Raw genomic sequence first — 8,411 nt, 5'->3', positions numbered from 1 at the left:
AAAAAAAAAAAAAAAAAAAAAAAAAAAAAAAAAAAAAAAAAAAAAAAAAAAAAAAAAAAAAAAAAAAAAAAAAATTCAATAATTGGTTTTAAATTCAAAAGCACAAAATAAAAATAATTGAAGTTTTATCAGTGAGGGATGGTTTAATAAATTGTGGTATGATCATACTCTGGAATATTATAGAGCTATTAAAAATGAGTAATATGTATAGAATACAGCTACAAATTGCATAATCTACATGAAAGACAAAGATACTATATGAAATAAAACTACAGACCTAAATCCCTAATGAATATTCATGAAAAATCCTTAAAAATACAAGCAAATAGAATTAAACAATACATTAAAAGGACCAAATGCTATAATCAAATGAAATTTTATGCTGGAATGCAAGGATGGTTCAACATACAAAAATCAATCATTAGTAGAATAAAGAGGAAAAAGCACATGCTCATCTCTATTGATACAGAAGAAGAATTTGACAAAAGTCAAAACTTATGATTTTTTTTGAAAAGCCTAACAAACTAGGGATAGAAGCAAATGATCTCAACATAATTAAAGCCATTTATGAAAAGCCCAGAGATAACATCATAATAACAGTTTTTTTCTAAGATTACGAACAAGGCAGACATGCCCACTTTTGCCCATTCTATGTATCATAGTACTAGGAATCCTAGCCAGAGCAACTAGGCAAGAAAAAGCAATAAAAGATATCCAAATTGGAAAAGAAATTATCTCCATTCACAGATAATATGACTTTGTATATAAAAAAATCTAAAGATTTTACACACACATGCACAGAGTTATAACTAATAAACAAATTCAGTAAAGTTACAGATACAAAACCAATGCACAAAAATCAGTTGCATTTTTATACACTAACCATGAAAAATCTATTTAAAAAATTTAAAAACAATTCCATAGACAATAACACCAAAAGAATGAAATGCTTATGGCCAGGTGCAGTGGCTCATACCTGTAATTCCAGCACTTTGCTAGGCTGAAGCAGGTGGATCACCTGAGGTTAGGAGTTTGAGATCAGCCTGGAGAACATAGTGAAACCCCGTCACTACTAAAAATACAAAAATTAGCCAAGCATGCTGGTGGACACCTATGGTCCCAGCTACTGGGGAGGCTGAGGCATGAGAATCACTTGAACCTGGGAGGTGGAGGTTGCAGTGAGCTGAGATCATACCACTGCACTCCAGCCTGGGTGACAGACTGAGACCCCATCTCAGGAAAAAAAAGAAGAATAAAATACTTAGGAACAAACTTAACCTTAGAGGGGAAAAACTTGTACACCAGACACTACAAAATGTTACTGAAATAAATTATAAAGAAGATACAAATAAATGAAAAGGCATCCTGGGTTCATGGATTACAGGATTTAATATTGTTAAGATGTCAATACTACCCAGAGAATCTACAGATTTAATGTAATTTCTATAATAATCCCAATGATGTTTTTCAGAAATAAAAAAAGTCCATCCTAAAATCCATATGAAATCAGAAGGGGTCCTACATAGCCAAAACAATCTTAAAAATAAACAAAGTTGGTCCACATTTCCCTATTTCAAAATTTACTGCAAAGTGACAGTAATCATAACAATGTGATAATGACATAATGACAGACATATAGAACAATGGAAAAGAATAGAAAGCCCAGAAATAAACCCTCACATACATACATGGTTAAATGAGTTTATTTATCATTTATGTCTTTATTTGAATTGACAAAAATTATATGTATTTATTTTGTACAACACATTGTTTTGAAATATGTCTATCTTATACAATGGCTAAATCAAGCTAATTAACATACACATTACCTCACATAATGTTTTTTGTTGTGAAAACACAAAATCTATTCTCTTAGCAATTTTCAGGAATATAATATATTGTTATTAACTATAGTCACTGTGTTGATCTCTTGAATTTATTCCTTTTATCTAACTGAAATTTTGTGATCCTTTGACCAACATCTCCTGAAAACACTCCACCACCACCCTAGCCCCTGGAAACCACCATTCTACTTTCTACTTATATGAGTTCAACTTTTTTATATTCTACATATAAGTGAGAAAATGCATTATTCGTCTTTTTCTTTGTCTGACTTATTTCACTTAGTATAATGTTCTCAAGTTTCATCTGTGTTGCCCCAAATAGCAGAATTTCCTTATTTTATGACTAATAATATGCCAGTGTGTGAGTGTTTATGTGTATCACATTTTCTTTATCCAATCATTCAATGATGGACATGGACACTTAGGTTGCTTCCATATGTTGGCTATTGGGAATAATGCTGCAATGAACATGGGAATGCAGATGTCTCTTCAAAATACTGATTTAGCTTTCCCTGGGTATATACACAGAAGTGGGATTACTTGATTATATGATAGTTCTATTTTTAATTTTTTGAGGAATCTTCATATTGTTTTCCATAATGGCTGTACTAATTTACATTTCCACCTACAGTGTACCAGAGTTCTCTTTTCTCCATTGCCTCTCCAACACTTGTTATCTTTTTGTCTTTTTGATAATAACCATTATAACAGATGTGAGACAACACCTCATTGTGGTTTCAATTTGCATTATCTGATGATTTGTGATTTTGAAAACTTTTTCATATGTCTGTTAACCATTTGTAGATCTTCTTTTGAGAAATGCCTATTCAGATTATTTGCCCATTTTTAAATTAGACTGTTTGTTTTCTTAGTACAGGAGTTGAGTTGTTTGAGTTTCTTCTATATTTTGGATATTAACCCCTCATCAGATATGTGGTTTGTTAATATTTTCTCCCATTCTGTGGGTTGTCTCCTCACTGAGTAGAGTATTTTATTGGCTATGCAGAAGCTTTTTTGTTTGATGTAATCCCATTTGTCTATTTTTGCTGATGCTTTCGGTTCATGTTCACAATATCATTGGCCAGACAAAAGTCATGGAGCTTCTCCTTTGTTTACTTTTAATAGTTTTATCATTTTGAGTCTTTCTTACATTTCAGTCTTTAATCCATTCTGAGTTGGTTTTTGTATATGATGTGAGATAATGGTCTAATTTCACTCTTCTGCATGTGAATGTGGTCAAATGATTTTCAACAAGGATGACAAGACTATTTGCAAATGGTTAAAATGGTTAACATAAATTGTTAACATAAATTTTATGGTATGTATATTTTACCACAATTAAAAATTTGTAAGTACAAACATGTGTAGGAGACCCAAACTTTACTGAAATAGAAGATATATATGTATATATGCTGGTTTATATTTGCAGAAGCAGAGATAAAGGTGTTAAAGGATATGCACCAAATTCTTAATGTTGATTACCTCCACAGCATTAGTTTTGGAAGAGATATGTTCATCTTCAGGGAAGGGAAAGGATGTTAATTTTTTTTAATATGCCTCTGTCCTCTTTGATTTTGTACAATGTGTATCCATTACTAGCACATATGTTTAAGTTAATAAAGTCAGAAAACAATCTATAAGCAAAAGTCATTAAAAGTTTTAGTTAGCCATAGGTACATTGACTACTACTGAAGGCAAGAATATTAGACAGAGCTCTGAGGATTCTATAACTTGCACAAATTGATCATAGAAAGGTATACTTTGTTTGAAAGCTGATACATCAGGTTATAGTTCATGTTTTGATGACACTACTATTAGTCTTCCCACGTCTAAACAAATTGTTTATAAAACCATGATCATGGTTAAGTCACCACTTAGGGAAAAATGGTAAGTTGAGATAAATATTGCCTAAAGGTTATCAAAGGACAAGTATGACAAAGCATGCCAGGGCAACACTTGGTTCAAGGCTAGTCTCTCATGTGACTTGTATAGAGAGACACTTCTGTGATTGGCTTCCACGAAGAGCCTTCACTTAGTCTAGAGGGCAAAGAAGAAACATAATGAGACTTAATTGAACAATGGACAAAGCAGGCAATTGAAATGTTGAAATGCTATTTATAACTTCGTTTTTTTTTTTTGGCGGGGGGGGGGAAGAATGAAGTAAAACTCTATTTGCCTAAGACATGATTCTATACATAGAAAATTCTAAGGATCCAAATACAAATAACAAATCTATTTGAATGGGGTATTTAGAAACTCTGTACTATCTTTACAATAATTCTATAAATCAAAAACCATTTTAAAACTAAAAGTTTATTTTAAAAAGAAAAAATTAATTGAATAAAGGAATTTACTATCCAAATAATAAAAGAGTTCAGCAAAATCACAGATGAACTTACAAAACTTACAAGATCAACTTACAAAAATCATCTTGTTTTTATATATACTTTAGGTTCTGGGATACATGTGCAGAACATGCAGGTTTGTTACATAGCTATACACGTGCCATGGTGGTTTGCTGCACCCATCAACCCCTCATCTACATTAGGTATTTCTCCTAATGCTATCCCTCCCCTAGCTTCCTACTCCCCAACAGGCTCCAGTATGTGATGTTCCCCTCCTTGTGCCCATGTGTTCTCATCGTTCAACTCTTACTTATGAGTGAGAACATTCAGTGTTTGGTTTTCTGTTCCTGTGTTAGTTTGCTGAGAATGATTGTTTCCAACTTCATTCATGTTCCTGCAAAGGACATGAACTCATTCTTTTTTATGGCTGCATAGTATTCAATGGTGTATATGTGCCACATTTTCTCTATCCAGTTTATCATTGATGGACATTTGGATTTGCTCCTAGTCTTTGGTATTGTGCATAGTGCCGCAACAAATATATTGTGCATATGTCTTTATAGTAGAATTATTTATAATCCTTTGGGTATATAACCAGCAATGGGATTGCTGGGGCAAATGGCATTTCTGGTTCTAGATCCTTGAGGAATCACCACTGTCTTCCACAATTGTTGAACTAATTTACACTCCCACCAACAGTGTAAAAGCATTCCTATTTCTCCACATCCTCTCCAACATCTGTTGTTTCCTGACTTTTTAATAATTGCCATTCTACTGGTGTGAGATGGTATCTCATTGTGGTTTTGGATTTGCATTTCTCTAATGACCAGTGATGATGAGTTTTTTTCATATGTTTGCTGACCGCATGAATGTCTTCTTTTGAGAAGTGTCTGTTCATATTATTTGCCTACTTTTTAATGGGATTGTTTGTTTTTTTCTTGTAAATTTGTTTAAGTTCCTTGTAGATTCTGGATGTTAGACCTTTGTTTGATGGATAGATTGAAAAAATTTCTCCTGTTCTATAGCTTGCCTGTTCACTCTGATGGTAGTTTATTTTGCTGCGCAGAAGCTCTTTAGTTTGATTTATAACTTTCTAAACACTTCAGGTATTAGCCAGAGACTCACATTGAAATTGACATCAAGGAAAGATGTTAGGTAAATATGCAGCTCTAGGGAACATATAAATGGACAGATATAGAAGATGCAGCCCAAACTCAGAAGCCTCTCTTCACAACACAGCTCTCAACCCAATTCCTGACACCACGACCAGGTGTTCCACCAGTGAGACCTGTGGCTCCAGCTGCTGCCAGCCAAATTGCTGTGAGACCAGCTGCTGCCAGACTGTGGCACTAGCTGTGGCCAGGAGGGTGGCTGTGGCATTGGCAGTGGCATTGGCTGTGGCCAGGAGGGTGACTGTGAAGCTGTGAGCTCCCACACCAGGTGGTGCCGCCCAGACTGCTGCATGGAGGTCACCTGTCTGACCCCCTGCTGCCTGGAGAGCTGCATGCCCTCATCCTGCTGCCAGCTGCACCACACCCAGGCCTTCCACTGCAGCCCATCCTACTGTGGACAGTCCTGCTGCCATCCACCCTGCTGCTGCCACTGCCGTGAGCCCACCTGCTAAAAGCCAGGTTGCTGATCACTTAAGGATGAAAGGGGAAGCACAGCAAAATTATGCTGATTTCTGAAGAACTGTTCAATTTTACTTGGATGCTAAGTACCATGATGTTGCTAAGCTGTTCAGAAATCAAGAAACTCCTAGCTAGCACACTGTGGATGTGCTGAATTTGTTCACTGAAACATGTATGAATCAGTGTTCTGGATAGCTTGCCTTGCTTGAGCAGAGGACCAGGATGGAATAGTTCATCATTTCAGTGACATCGCTGCTCCCCTGACTCTCTCTTGATGACCATGCATCTTCAGACCTGGTTTTTCCTTGAATATCACCGATTAATTCAAGTTATATATCTTAATGTGCAAAGCAAACTGAGTTACGTCCTTCTACCTTTAAGCGTGTCTTCCTATTGTTGAAATTCAAGAGTGGATTTGCATTTTATTAATAATACCAAGGCATACTCATAAAGTCTAAACCAGAAAAATGAAATACAAAATAAATTATGCTTGAATCCATCAGCTTAAAAGTGCTCCATGAATTAAATAAATTTTTATAGTTATTCAAATACTTACATGTTTTAGTCGATTATGATTAGGTCTAGACCAATAAAGGTTGACCTGTAGCTAAAATTTTAAGGTTGATCAAAGCTATTGATTTCTACCTGAATGTACTTCTACCATCTTTTGTCTCCTTCCATTTAATATGCTAGATGTTCTCCTTCATTTATGCCCAACATCTAAAGAAATTGTACTGCCTTCTAAATAGATTTTAAAATATCTACTAGATATTACCTATTTTCCAAGAGTATTTTGGTTTAATTTTTATACCTTAGACTTTCACATTCTTCCCATTGATGCCTGAATTGCTCTCTAAGCTTCAACTCCCACTATTCACCTTCATTCGATGTAGGTATGCATAAGGTATATCTCTAGTCTAAATGACAGTAGAACAAACAGCTATAAAAGCACCCACTGAGCTCTACCATTGCCATTTGTCAGATAGATGCATTAGAAATCTGAAACAGCTCTGTTATATTTTGTACTTTGCAACCCAACTTAGAAGATGTGCTCTTAAGAAGTTGACACAACCTAGAACAAAGCAAAATAGCTTTTACCGTTTAATTTTTAAATTCTTCATTAGGCATTAGAATGCAATATACAAAATACAATAGGATACAAATATAGAACATAGTAAGAAACACATTTTCCATATTATTTACAAGCGCCCAGAACTTACCTCTATCATTTAATTGGTAGCTATGATGGATTATACACAAGATTATGCAATTTCCGAGAGGAATAAAGTAGATGGCAGTACATTCTTCAAAGTGTCTTAACTCCTAGATGTTTTTTCCTTAGCTCAGTTCAACTACTTAATTTAAAAAAGAAAACACACATTTCTTAGTCATTTTACAGCAAATAACAAGACTCTTTCATGAGAGGTACTACAGCTTGAAAGTTCTCTTTAATCATGTATGAGTGGTATTGACAACCATGAATCATGCCTTTTACTCCACCTATTCAATAAACATTTATTGAATCAGATTCAATAAACATTTAAGGTTCAACCACAAGCTAAGCATTCTGCTGGATACCTTCCTATATCCTGTGCCAATTTGGTTCCCAAGAAAAGATTTCTGCCCTGGAACAGGAATAATATTTACACATTCCAAATTGGTTGAAATTAAAGGAACTATAATCAATAATTCAATATGACATTGGAATAAAACAAGATGAAATCTTTGAATTATGCATGACCAAAGGTACTCTTTCAGTTCAGTAGATATCCAGATATCCAAAATTCAATAGGATTTAGCCTATATATCCAGGAAGAAAAAATAATAGTTAAATCTGGACAGGGAAAATGTGGCACATACACACCATGGAATATTATGCAGCCATCAAAAACGATGAGTTTGTGTCCTTTGTAGGGACATGGATGAACCTGGAAAGCATCATTCTCAGCAAACTGACACAAGAGCAGAAGATCAAATACCACATGTTCTCACTCACAGGCGGGTGTTGAACAATGAGAACACATGGGCACAGGGAGGGGAGGACTACACACTTGGGTCTGTTGGTGGGAAATAGGGGAGGGTCACTGGGGGGTGGGGAGTTGGGGAGAGATAGCATGGGGAGAAATGCCAGATATAGGTGATGGGGAGGAAGGCAGCAAATCACACTGCCACGTGTGTACCTATGCAACAATCTTGCATGTTTTTCACATGTACCCCAAAACCTAAAATGCAATAAAATAAATTTTTTTAAAAAGAAAAAATAATAGTTAAATAAAGCAGCACAATTGTTACTCTTAGCCTTAGAGGTCTGGATAGATTGTCACATGGAATAACTAATATGTAAAATGAGAGCATGTATTTGGACTAAGATGGAAGGACTCTTTGAACATGGGAAACCACAAACATACTCCAAAGAGCAAAGGGCTGACATGAGGAGTCCCGAAGAAACTATAAAACAGAGTAATTTCTAAACTGTTGCTCACAATGTGTCATAAGTATTTCAATGTAAGCCAATCAGAGATCCACTGAGAAACAAATTTAAACAAAAACAAAGAAAATATGTTAAGAATTTTGTAAACAGCAGCTCGCTC

General features: G+C 35.0%; 1 protein-coding gene and 1 pseudogene across 1 annotated transcript in view; both read left to right on the top strand.

Moving 5' to 3' along the window:
- The window catches only part of LOC108281574 (keratin-associated protein 9-3-like), a 19,960-nt gene that overhangs the window by 10,282 nt on the left and 1,267 nt on the right, over positions 1-8,411 (top strand). The window lies entirely within an intron of this gene.
- Positions 5,374-5,813, top strand: LOC108281560 (annotated as a pseudogene).

The sequence above is a fragment of the Cebus imitator genome, unplaced genomic scaffold (assembly GCF_001604975.1).
Source record: "Cebus imitator isolate Cc_AM_T3 unplaced genomic scaffold, Cebus_imitator-1.0 Scaffold228, whole genome shotgun sequence".
Lineage (NCBI taxonomy): Eukaryota > Metazoa > Chordata > Mammalia > Primates > Cebidae > Cebus > Cebus imitator.
This window is presented reverse-complemented; position numbering and strand designations above follow the sequence as displayed.